The following is a 13,676-nucleotide window of genomic DNA, read 5'->3' as shown; positions in this document are numbered from 1 at the left end:
GAAATTTATTTGATATATGCCTCTTAATCCCAAATGGTTTCTCGATGCAATACACTGAATCTATCAATCTGCATTCTATTTACTACACTACAAATAGAATATGCTTGATTGATTCCATTGATTTTTTTTCCAATAGGATTTAGCACCATATTCTGTTAATTTTATATGAAACCATTGGGTTATAAATCCCCCTCCTTCCTTTGGCTGAGATCATCAAATTTAACTCAGATTCATGTTTGAACCTGGAGCTTTCCTGGTCTGCACAATTTAGTTTTTCACTGAGTAAACTTGGTGACATATTGGGAAATCTCCTGAAGCTTTGACACACTTCCTAGTTCCCTAAATTTTTAGCAACTCTCCATTGCAGTCTTGTGCAAGCTGGGCAGTGAGTGTTGGCAGAACATCGAATAAGCAAAGGTGTAATAATTTAACCCAATCCAGCCTTGTCAGATTTGGGTATATGTGCATGATCCTGGAGGAGTCACTGGATTTCCTCGCCATCTCTCTACAGTGGGCTGGTGCGCACCACCTTGACGGTTACAATATTACAAAACCAATAACCCACAACTACACCTGATAACCACTTCATTTACGGCAGATGGTGGCAGAGTGGTAATGCCAGTGGACTAGTACTGCAGAGGATCAGGCTATTCTCTTGAAACATGGGTTCAAATCTCTCCACGGCAGCTAGAGGAATTTAAATTCAATTAATAAAATCTGGAATTTGAAAGTGAGTCTCAGTAATGGCGACCATGAAACTATCATCTGTTGTCACTCAAAAAATTTGTTCATTAATGTCCTTTAAGGAAGGAAATCTGCCTCCCTTTTCTGGTCTAGCCGACATGTGACTCCAGATCCATAGTAATGCACTTGACTCTTAACTACCCTCTGAAATGGCCTGGCAAGCCACTCAGTTCAAGGGCAATGAGCGATGAGCAACAAATGCTGGCCTTGCCAGCGACGCCCACATTCCATGAAAAGAATAAGTAAAAAGGAAACTTGTTGCTGAACCTGCCTCTCGTGGATTGGTGTCTTCAGCCATCAGCAAAAGTGCACCATATGAAGCTACCCCATTCCCAATGGATTTGATTTGCTGCTTGTTCGTTATCTTATGTAAATGAAAGGATGCCGTGACAATGGATCATACAGCCTTTGGAAGTTATGTTCCCCACAATGCTAAACTTGGAGCAGAACCAATCACCCCACTGTGTTCTGGAGTCAGGTTGGGATCTGACTCTTGAGATATCATATTGCTTTTAAAGGTTCATTGTTGCCAAAAAGTGAAAACATAACTGTGTCTCAAATTAAAGAATACAATAAACTACTTATTGTCAGCATTGACGATGGTTCTGAAAAGATGCTTTCAAAAGGTTGCAACAGTCTCAGGTGACTTCTGTAAATCTGTTTGTATTATAAAGTGTCTGTCAGCTCTTTAACATTCAGAATTATATAAGTTTTCCAGTTTTTTTTTTAATGTAGATGACTCAATTGCTTCAATGTGTATTATATCATTCTTTCTTTTATTGGCTAACATTATGACTGTATCTCTTCATCTGTGACATCAATATGTATTCATTTCACTGTTTGGTTTCATTTCCACAGTCTTAATTTATGACCTCCTTTCACAACCCAGCAGGAAGTTTTTGTCATTTGTCAATTTATTCTCTTTTGGATATGAAAGGTTAGCTGAATAGTGGAATTAAACCAACAAAAGGATGTGACCCTGTGCACTGGGAAGGAAATGATTAATGACAATTTTGTTCAGGATTTGCCAATTGAGAAATGGGGAGCTGAAAGGAGCTGTCACCTCTCCCGCATCATGTTTCGCCACTGATGAAAAATGATTGCAGAATGGCAGCCATCAATTTCTGCAGTATTTTTAAGACAAAATGTATGTTTTGAAAACATATATTCTGGTTTCATCTGTTTCTGCACTCCTGCAGTCAAACCCTTGAGTTATACTAAGATGTGATATCCCCCACTCTTAACATATTTTCACTTCTTAGCAGCCCTTTTTTGAACCCTGAGCCACAGTGCAAACTCATTGAAAATGCTAGCAGTATGAACCTGATGTTAATTGTTACCTGTTGAAATTCACAGTAATTCGCTATCCCCAGATACTGACAATTAAGCTACAATACCTTTAAACATCGCACATTGTAAGCATGTTGCATTATATTGCATGTGGAGTTAATTGCAGGATTCAGCAGAACATCCTGATGAAAGACGAAGGACTGAATGCACTCACTTATACCTTTGACCGTAAAGAAGACTTTGTACTTTCTTTGATCTGTGGCCAAATGTGGCACACGCAACCACATGGAGTGATTGAAGCAAATAGCTTTGAGGCGCTTTCAGGGAGGATTGATGCATTCATGAAGGAGACGAGAATGGAAAGATATGGGAGCAGGGTGGCAAGAAATAACTAGAGTGGGTGGAGGCTTCTGTGGCGCCTAACACCAGTAGAAACCAGTTCAGCCAAGTAGCCTGTTATTATGCGGTAGATTCTGCATAATTCAAAATTGGTATGGGAAGAATAGTTAAAAGCTGGAGTTGAAGAAAACTGAGTAACATAGAAGCTGAATTTATGTGAAAGCTACAGAAGTAAAAGCACAAAAATGTTCAAGAATTATCAGCAGATAACAGTATATAACTTTGTCCAGCGAGTGATAACCAGCACAGCGACTAAGAAACAGAGTTGAGAAGGTTTCCTTGTGAATTGTGTAAAACTGCTTCCTGAGTACTCAAAACATGCATGAATTTTTTTGAAAAAGGTTTTATTGTATATGTATGCATGCACTTAATTCTTGGATTGTTGTAAGAACAGTAGACAGTTTTATTGGGTATTATCTTCATGATGTATTCGAGGCAGGTAAGACCCAGGTGAACTGTGTTAAGTAACACTGTGATGGGCTTCAACGTAATTTGCATTATCATCATGTGTTCATGCAAACAAATGATAAAATGGTTGTCAAACACTGTTTAAATTTAAGATTGCTCCACTGTTATGCTACCTGATCATGTGAAAGGAGTCTCTCCCCTTTCTTCAGCAGTATTTGGCTCCCTCTGAGTTAAATAGCGGTGCTTGTGCCAGTTATGGGTAAAAGATCAGCTGAAAACTTTTTTGTTGCTGAATAATGGTTCAGAAATAGATGTATTTTAAAAGAAAAAGAATGTAAGACCAAAAAGCGTGCTGAAGATGATAACAAAGCTTTAATGTGTTCATGTGACATTCTGGAAATGTATCTGCTATTTTAACACAAGGCTAGGTTGATGCGGTAAGAATAACAGTGAGGCTATTATCAGGTAGTAAATCGGACCACACCTTCCAGCACCTGCATATTTGCAGTTGTACATCGAAATTAAAAATTTGCTGTCCAAGTTGCCTTGCGCGTTCAAAAACTTATTATAATAGAATCTTGCACAGAGACTTAGCATTCAGACACATGGAACAATCTAAAGTTATGGTATTTGGCAACTCTTTTATTCATTCATGAGATGGGAGCTTCGCTGGCTGGGCCAGCATTTATTGCCCATCCCTAGTTGCCCTTGAGAAGGTGGTGGTGAGCTGCCTTCTTGAACCGCTGCAGTCCATGTGATGTAGGTACACCCACAGTGCTGTTAGGAAGGGAGTTCCAGGATGTTGACCCAGTGACAGTGAAGACCAGTGACTTGGAGGGGAACTTCCAGGTGGTGGTGTTCCCATTTACTTGCTGCCCTTGTCCTTCTAGATGATAGTGGCCATGGGTTTGGAAGATGATGTTGAAGAAGCCTTGGTGAATTCTTGCAGTGCATCTTGTAGTTGGCATACACTGATGCGACTGTGCGTCGGTGGTGGAGGGAGTGAATGTTTGTGGATGTGGTGCCAATCAAGCAGGCTGCTTTGTCCTGGATGGTGTCAAGCTTCTTGAGTGTTGTGGGAGCTGCAGTCATCCAGGCAAGTGGGGAGTATTCCATTGCACTCCTGACTTGTGTCTTGTAGATGGTGAACAGGCTTTGGGGAGTCAGGTGGTAAGTTACTCGTTGCACGATTCCTAGCCTCTGACCTGGTCTTGTAGCCATTGTATTTATATGGCTAGTCCAGTTCAGTTTCTGGTCAATGGCAGCCCCCAGGATGTTGATAGTGGGGTATTCAGTGATGGTAATGCCATTGAACATCAAGAGGGTGATGGTTGGATTCTCTCTTGTTGGAGATGGTCATTGCCTGACACTTGTTTGGTGTGAATGTGATTTACCACTTGTCAGACCAAGCCTGGATATTGTCCAGCCCTTGCTGCATTTGGACATGGACTGCTTCAGTATCTGAGGAGTCATGAATGGTGCTGAACATTGTGCAATCATCAGCGAACATCCCCACTTCTGACCTTATGATAGAAGGAAGGCCATTGATGAAGTAGCTGAAGATGGTTGGGCAGAGGACATTACCCTGAGGAAGTCCTGTGGTGATGTCCTGGAGCTGAGATGACTGACCTCCAACAACCACAACCATCTTCCTTTCTGCCAGGTATGACTCCAACCAGTGGAGAGTTTTGCCCTCGATTCCAATTGACTCCAGTTTTGCTGGGGCTCCTTGATGCCACACTCTGTCAGTTGCGGCCTTGATGTCAAGGGCAGTCACTCTCACCTCACCTCGGGAGTTCAGCCCTTTTGTCCATGTTTGAACCAAGGCTGTAATGAGGTCAGGAGTTGAATGACCCTGACGGAACCCAAACTGGGCGTCAGTGAGCAGGTTATTGCTAAGGAAGTGCCACTTGCTAGTACTGTTGATGACCCCTTCCATTACTTTACTGATGATGGAGAGGAGACTGATGGGGCGGTAATTGGCCAGGTTGGATTTCTCCTGCTTTTTGTGTACAGGACATACCTGGGCAATCTCCCGCATAGCCGGGTAGATGCCAGTGTTGTAGCTGTACTAGAACAGCTTGGCTAAGGGCGCGGCAAGTCTTCAGTACTATTGCCGGAATATTGTCAGGGCCCATAGCCTTTGCAGTATCCTGTGCCCTCAGCCGCTTCTTGATGTCATGTGAAGTGAATCGAATTGGCTGAAGACTGGCATCTGTGATGCTGGGGACCTCCGGAGGAAGCTGAGATGGATCATCCACTCGACACTTCTTGCTGAAGATTGTTGTGAATGCTTCAGCCTTATCTTTTGCACTGATGTGCTGGGCTCCTCAATCATTGAGGATGGGGATATTTGTGAAGTCTCCTCCTCCAGTGAGTTGTTTAATTATCCACCAGCATTCACAACTAGATGTGGCAGGACTGCAGAGCTTAGATCTGATCTGTTGGCTGTGGGACCGCTTAGCTCTGTCTGTCACTTGCTGCTTATGCTGTTTGGCACTCAAGTAGTCCTGCGTTTTAGCTTCACCAGGTTGACACCTCGTTTCTAGGTGTGCCTGGTGCTGTTCCTGGCATGCTCTCTTGCACTCTTAATTGAACCAGGGTTGATCCCCTGGCTTGATGGTAATGGTAGAGTGGGGGATATGCCAGGCCATGAGGTTACAGATTGTGTTTGAGTACAATTCTGCTGCTGCTGATGGCCCACAGCACTTCATGGATGCCCAGTCTGGAGTTGCTAGATCTGTTCAAAATGTATCCTATTTAACTCGGTGGTAGTGCCAGAAAATTTGCCAGTAAAGACAGGGCTTTCCATTCAAGTGTAAATGAATATTTAATGGTGCGATAAATTTTAATTACCACTAAACAACCTTTCTGTCACTGAAAATTAACTTTTATAAGTGTGGAGTCTCATTTCTTCAGATTTTAGTGATTGTTGTGTATTTAAAACAAAAATTTTTTAAACACTTTTTCTTTCTGTCTCTTTCACTGGCTTGATCTTAACCCCATCTTTCTTTCCCTCTCTATCTTGCTTTCTGTAACATGATTTTACATTGAATTCAATATTAGAATTGACATTTCCTGGCCTATATTCTGCGCGTCTCAGCTAGTCAAGTATTCAGTCTGACTGGTTAAAGTGATACACAGTTGCTTACCCTGTTCACACAAGTTCCCGATCCCCTATAGTGGGTTCTGCACTCTTTTAACTCTATAATTAGTATAATTGCTGAAAAGTCTGTGGGCGAGTCTAACTGCAATGAATGATAAACCTTACTCGTTCACCACTGAAAGAAAAATCCGGCCTAATGTGTCTATTTTATTTTGGTTGACCAGTGTTAAAATAACAGACAGACGATTGTTATATGCGCACATTAAGGTTTTGTCTGCTATTAGCCATTTATTTTAAATGAGTAGTAGGTGTACAAAAGAATATCATACAAGCTTTTCCTCTGCTATTATTGTCAACAGTAGTTTTAGGCTTCAGGTTGTCCCCTTCCCACCATCATACAGAAGTAATGCCTGTATTTTCATTAGCTCTATGATTGACTTATCTTTGCAGCTTAAAAATTGTGTCCTTATTTTTTTAGCCTTACAATGTGCAGTGTTTGGTATTTAGAACTTTTTGCTATGAGTGCCTAAAATGGTGGAGGTTTTGAAGAATTGACTCCGCCTCATTTTGTGCCTCTTGAAATAAATTTGTAAAAACTAAAAAGCAACATTAAGAAAGAAGGTAAAAATGCAAAGTTAAATTGACAGGTTGACAGAGAAGAGCACAGTGTTCAGCCCTGATTGTTTCATCATACTAGTTTTTGTATGGAGCAGAACCAGTCCTAATGCTCTGTTTGTTTTCATACTCTATTTATGTTTGGTTTTATTTAAGGATTAATTTTTCCACCTATCCTTTGGTCTGTGCTTTGGTTTTTGATCATATTTCAATCCTCTTCTCATCCTTGGTCATGTTTCAGATGTGCCTTGAATGATCAATAGCAAAATTGAATTAAGATTAATTATTATTGGTACATGCACTGATGTATTCTTTGTACTTCACATCTTCATGCAATTTGTCTCAAATAGGAAAGGGCCTTAGGTTTTGTCTGTTGGTTTAGGCAGGCTCATACATATATGTATAATACATTTTAATGTGCCCCATTCAATGCTTTGTTTTCCAAAATGTGCACTCTTTGAAATATTTGAATGATAAAACTAACTTATAAAAATACAAAAGCTTGAAAGGTTATTCAAATTGGCGTAAAGCCTTTTGCCATGAATTTTCAATGTGAGATTTGGATTTGAGCTATTTCTAATATATTTTGTGAGATCTAATTGGATATTAAATCCTTTTCAGTACCAGCTCACTGAATACTTTTGGATTATAACCAGGGTTTGTTATGCATTCTGTTTAGCCTGACTTATTTTGTTTTCTTTGCGCAAAACTGTTCATCATTTTGTATATCCTATGATATGCTGCTGAAGTCACTTAATAGCTGTGACAGATTAATGTTGAGTTCTTGAGTACTGTACAATTTTGAAGAAAATTGGCTAAGAGTGCAATTCTATTTTTCTCATAGTGTATTAATACCAGTAAGCTTGATGACAACAGAGCTAACTTAAGAACAGTTTGTTAATTTGAGGAACAACTTGTTATTTCTCATTGATTCTACCTCTAAATACTTTCTCCCTTGACGTTGGTGGCTATGGCTTTAAAAGCACTTTACTCCTTTTCCAAACTTCAATATTTCTTATCTATGCTGAATATTAACAGATATTTACCTGTCTATGCATTATAGCTGTCCTCATCAGATATTCTCCCGCACTCTTTCTAATCTTTTTGTCTCCCTGAGCTATACACCATCACCAGATGAACAGGTCTCAGCCCCTTGCCACTATATAACTGAGAGGTTCACAAGAATATTCTGAGATGATTGTTAAACTTTTCCTGTGGGAAAAGAACCAATTTCCTTACGATTGCCCTATTGTGATTGGCACGTCACATATATTGTAGGCTCACAAGCCAATGTGACAAGATATGGAATGAGCATCGAATAGAAAAATGCCATATTACTTGTTTCATAAACTTCAAAATGATAACTCAGGCTGTACATTTTGTAAGATTAGACCAAAAAAAAACTCCTGAAAAATATACCTGTGACAGAATGAATGAATATGTGGTCATGTTCAGCCAATGTACAATTTAAGGGGTGGCTCTTATTTTGATTTAATTATGTAAATATTTGATATATTTTCAACAGTTCACAGGTGTCGTCTTTGTGCCAGTTTGCCTACAAATTAAAAGTAGTCACCTGCTGGACTGATTGGCTTATCAAAGAGTTAGGTAAAAAGGGCTCTTTTTCATTAGCAGTTGAGTAATGTATTTCTGGAACAATGGGCTGCTACAGCAACAAACTAGATGCTGGTTGAGATTTTTCACAGTGAAGCCCCTTTGAAAATATTTTGAGTTAAATAATTTTCTTATGAACAATTTTCGTTAATTTTCACTTATTTGTTGGAAAATACTGCCTTGAGCTGCTTATTTTATATCTCAGTGATAAAACATTCAGTAAATGTTACTTAAATTACTTAAGTGGTGCATGGGACCAAGATGGCTTCAGGTTCCATGGCTTTATAGCAGCATATGAATAACTTGCTTTGAAAGGCTAATGTAGTATTGTGTAAAAAAGCCACTCTGAATTATATGATCATAAATTTACTCAGACTTTTCAAAACTAATGGTAGTGCAGACTGGTAAAAGAATAGACCATAAAGCCATTATTAAATTGCATGCCATAGGTTATATAAATAATTTTTAGTTATCTATTGTGTAAATTGTTGGAAGTGGAATGTTAAAATTACTATTGATTTTTAGGTTGTACTTTCCCCTCGATTGGTTTAAAACTTGCTGGCCCAGAACTTACGATTTCCCTGGAGGTACCCCAGAAGACATGCTGGAGGACCCCAGGAAGTGCCCACACAAGGAATGCACAGCAATTGCCCATGAAGTTTAAACTTTCGTTGGGCAATTATCCTGTACAGGGAACCATCTGATAATTTGATTTAAATTGCAGGCTTCAAATAATTCCGACTCTCTTAGCAGAATAGTTATCCAGGAAACGTTGGAAGGATTAGAACCACTTCCAACACCTTGGTAACTATGGTACTGACCCCCTCCCCGACCCCCCGACCACCTGCACATCTCCCCACTCCCAACCCCGACTACACCCCCAACCACCCTGCTTAACTTCCCCTGCCCCCACCCCCCCATCTGACCCTTTTACCTCATACACTTTTTCTTTCTCTCTGGTTTTTCAAAATGCATTTAAACACAGGGACCTTTAAACTGACCTGCTTTACGGCAGCTAGTGCCATAAAAAGGGGGTGTGGTTTCACTCACCACGACGCTGCTGGCCCACAATGGAAGGCCGTGGGAACCGGATACGCTTAACATTTCTCACCAGGTCAGGGATGGAAGAGTGGACGAGAAATGTGCAGCTCGCAACCTGGCTAAGTAAAAAGGAGTGGTGTGGCAACTGGACTGTGATTGGCATTCCTGGCAAGTTTTGGCCTGCTGTGTTTTCACATCTTAGCGGACAATATCCAATTCACTTTCGGGCTGTAAGAAAATGAAGATACACTTTTTATACAGGTCCTGAATGTCAGTTAATATTACTGGAGTATTCGCTACCATTATCATTCAGTGTATAATGGACTGATTAATATGCTGAGTTTAGCTTGTGAAGACAGTTTGGTTGGCTCTAGTGCTCAAACCAGTAAAGCTTCTTTTATTAAAAAAAGGTGAAAAATGTTGATCATATGCAATTTAATGTGTCTGTGCATTGAGAAAATGACTGATCCCTTTTCATGGATTTAGAATTTTAGAGTTCAAGTGACCAAATATCTGGGATTAACAATATTTAGACACAACAGATCATAAAAATAGAATATATTCCGAGTTTATTACATTATTTTTAAAGCCTGCACTTTACAAGATCAGTGTTAAAATGAAAGATCTACAGTTGATGTTGTGACACAAAGCTAATTTCTGTTGTATTATATGGCTCCTGAATGCTCAGTGCTAGAAAAGACCCAAATAAAAACAACTCTCAGCATTTACTTCTAGGCTGAAGGCAAATTTGTCAGAAGATTTGATCAAAGAATTAAATGAAATCCACCAGTTCTCGGCATCACAACCATGAAACTTAACATGGAGAATATATTACAATTTGGGAAGGAGGGAGAGAGTGCGTTGTTAGATTTAAAATAGTGTTGGGGGGTAGTTCCTAATAATTGAATTAAGGAATGTAAAACCCAAGTGGAGTTAAACCTTTAATTTTGAAAATATATAGTACAACAGTGATAGTATTGTTAGAAACTGTTAGAGAAATGAGGAATAAGGAAAAATTGAGAACAATGTGATAACTGCTAAGAAATCAGAAGTGATTAAATGAAAAGGTGCCCAACTGAACAGTGATCAAGTAGGCAGCTACAAAAAAGCATAAAGAGCAAACTAACCACAATGAGGATTGGAAAGAAGATAAAGATGAATATAAAATGAAAATAGAGCTCCAAATACCAGCCCTTGGCACATAATTTCAGCTTTCAAAATAGTAAACCACCAAATGAATCCCACTAAAATTATCTGCTTGGAGCTGCGTCTGCTAATTACTATAAACTGTAATTAGGAATCACAGAACACTTGTTGAATTCATTGAATGGATGGAGACAATATTTTTATTGAACAAGTATAGGGTGATATTTTTAATCAGGTTTTTAAAAACTTGGTAAGTAGTTTTAGGATTTCTCAAAAATCACCATGGATGAGATTTAAATTCTGCACAGAGATATACGGGGCTGAAATTTGTTGTGGGTGGTAGGGTAGAACAAGCGATAGCAAATTGCAAGCCTGTTTTGCTCTATGCCTGATCTTCTTTATGATTGAAGTCAATTTTTTCAAATGATATGGCTATTAGATAGGGGTGTGTGAAGGCAGTCATCATTTATACTCTTTATTTTCCCACCAACAATATTATCACTGATGTGCTTTTCAAAATTAAAGGTTTAAATCGACTTGGGTTTTACATTTGTTAATAATTAACAAATCCATATTCTGTTTTGTAATTGGCTTGTGTACAGCAGGTCTTCAAATAAGTATTTTTACCTTTATGTCACTTGAATAATGCAGAAGCAGATTACTTGGGAAATTACATTTTTGACCGGAGCAGAGCTCCATCCAGATTCATTCCATAAAATCCCAATTTTTTTTAAACGAAAGATTAGGTGGGCAAAGAATTGTGAGCTTAACTTGGAATGCTGTTAAGCAACATTAATTTTGCACATTTAACATAGTAAAAATGTCCCGAGGTGTTTAACAAGAGCAATATGAATAAAAACGTGTTTGACGTTTTTTGACACTGAACCGCAGGAGGAGAGATCAGGAAAGGTAACCAAAAGCTTTACCAAAGAGGCTTGTTTTTAGGAGCATTTTACATCTGGGTGGTAGAGCCAAATGAACAGATATCATCTGAAATAAAAATTCTCTCCTGTCCGTATAACTTTGAACAGTTGAGAGCTGACCAAAGTATTTGTCCAATAGAAATCTCGAATGGCTGAGCAATCAAAGTAAGTTTGGTTCTGGAGGGCACAAGTTAGTTATTGTTAGGGTAGATTACGGTTAACTTGATTGTGCCTCAGTAAAACATTTCTTGGGTATGAGGTCAGGGTGCGGTATGAACTGATCATCAAGAGATTCAATATTTATGCTCCATTGTATCTTTAATCTGACTTGATTGACATTCTGTACCAGAGGTAAACAGGAGTCAGCAGCCCACTTGTTATTACCCCTCTTTGGAGGATGTAAGAGAACCATTTCAATTATGGAATCACACAACGATACAGAACAGGAGACCATTCAGCCCAATGTGTCTGTGCTGGCTCTTTGAAAGATTTATCCGCTGGTCTCATTTCCATGCTCTTTCCTATTGCCCTGTAAATTTTGCCCCTTCAAGTATTTTTTCAGTTCCCTTTAAAGGGTTATTATTGAAACTGTCTTCACGCAGTGCATTCCAGATTATAAGAATTCACTGTGTAAATTTGTTTTTCCTCATGTCACCACTGGGTTGTTTTTCCCCAGTTAGCTTAGATCCGTGTGCTCTGGTTATCGACCCTTCTGCCACTGGAAACAATTTCTCCTTATTTACTGTATCTAAACCCTTCATGTTGTTGAACGCCTTTGTCAAAACTACTCATAACCTTCTCTGCTGCGAGGAGAGTGGTCGGGGGTGGATTGGGGGGGTTGGGGGTTGGCGGGGGGGAGTGGAAATGTTGGTTTGTATCTCTCCATGTCACTGAAGTCCTTCATAACTGATACCATTTCCTCTCAAGGAACTTGACATCCTTCCTAAAGTGGGGTGTCAAAAATTGGCCACAATACACCATTTGGGCCCTAATCATTGTTTTTTTTAAAGGTTTAGCATAACTTCCTTGCTTTATGCTCTACCTCAATTTAGAGCTAAGTGTTCCTTATGCTTTTTCAACAGCCTTCTCGACTTGTCCTGCCACCTTCAAAGATTTGTGTACAGACATCTCAAATCTCTCTCTTCCTGCACCTCCTTTGGAATTGTCCCATTTAGGTTCATGTTGCCTCTTGTTTTTTTCCTACCAATATCTTGACATTATGACATTGGCCACTTGTTATATGTCTCACTCAATAGCCAGTCCCATTTCAGTCAAAGGAATTGAGCGTCAGCTGTGGGGTATAACACTTAGCTGATCCAATATGGCTGCCTTTGAACCATAACACAAACCTCTACCCCCAAGTGTTTAAACAGCTCCCGCTGGTGGCCCTCTCTTATTGGGCCATTATTTTCAACCATATACGCGTGGTGAGGTCCCTTTTCAGCCCACTGAAATCAGTTGGTGAAAATCAAACGTTCTTCCCTCAGTCCATAAACCACCTTGAGGATCTAGCTCGAGAATTAATAAAAATCAAATGAAATTTTTGTATTTTGTTCAAGTAAAGGAAAACATGTTAACACAACTTGATGCCTGAAAAACATTTTTCATTCTTCAAGGGCTGCAGATGTTCGGTGTTAAAATTAATTTAAATTGAAATGCTCTTAATGTTATAACGGTAATTGGAAATAGTTGTTGGGAATAAGGGTTCCGCACAATTCCATGAACAACATATTCATTTGCATACATTCTGTTGGAGATCTTAAATTTTCCATTTATCAAGTTTTATCCTTCATGTCTTGTCTTTCCATAATTATTTGCTGCCTTATATATTATGACAGTACTTGCAACAGTTTAAGTTTGATGCCTTTAAAAATTCAAATAAGAGAAAATTGTATTTTTTTATGTAAAGTAACGTTCTTAGTAGCTGCAAAAATATTTGAATAGCGTGGGTGATTGCAAAAAGTTCATTAGTAAATACATGAAGAGTCATCTTAATTCTGAATGCTTATGAATCATAAAGTATGTATGGGTCTTTATTTGGTAAATGAACCTGATTGGGTTATTAATAAGAATTTTGGCCGTGGTAGGCACCTCACAAATACAGAACAGCTCCTGCACAAGAAAATCATGACAGTTTGTTTCTCAAGTTGTTAATACAGTTAAAGTAATGAAGCCCTGGATAACTCAACAGGGACCAAATCATTGTCACTCAAAGAACTTCTGATCGTCAATTATTGTTTTTTCATCTTCCATGCTGAATTTAAAATTCAAGCTTACAAAGCTGTTTTACAGAATTCAGTTTCTTGCTTTTCAAATAGATTCAAAGGCAATAGATCTATCTATCTGCCTGAGAACTTTCATATTTTTGTAAGATGATAGTTGTACCTCAT

At 39.0% G+C, this 13,676-nt stretch overlaps 1 protein-coding gene across 2 annotated transcripts in view; it reads left to right on the top strand.

Annotated features, from left to right (window-relative positions):
* snx29 (sorting nexin 29) overlaps window positions 1–13,676 on the top strand; it is a 504,385-nt gene that overhangs the window by 319,487 nt on the left and 171,222 nt on the right. The window lies entirely within an intron of this gene.

The sequence above is a fragment of the Cetorhinus maximus genome, chromosome 15, assembly GCF_964194155.1.
Source record: "Cetorhinus maximus chromosome 15, sCetMax3.hap1.1, whole genome shotgun sequence".
NCBI lineage: Eukaryota > Metazoa > Chordata > Chondrichthyes > Lamniformes > Cetorhinidae > Cetorhinus > Cetorhinus maximus.
The sequence above is the reverse complement of the archived record's forward strand: the minus strand, read 5'-3'. Positions and strand labels throughout refer to the sequence as shown.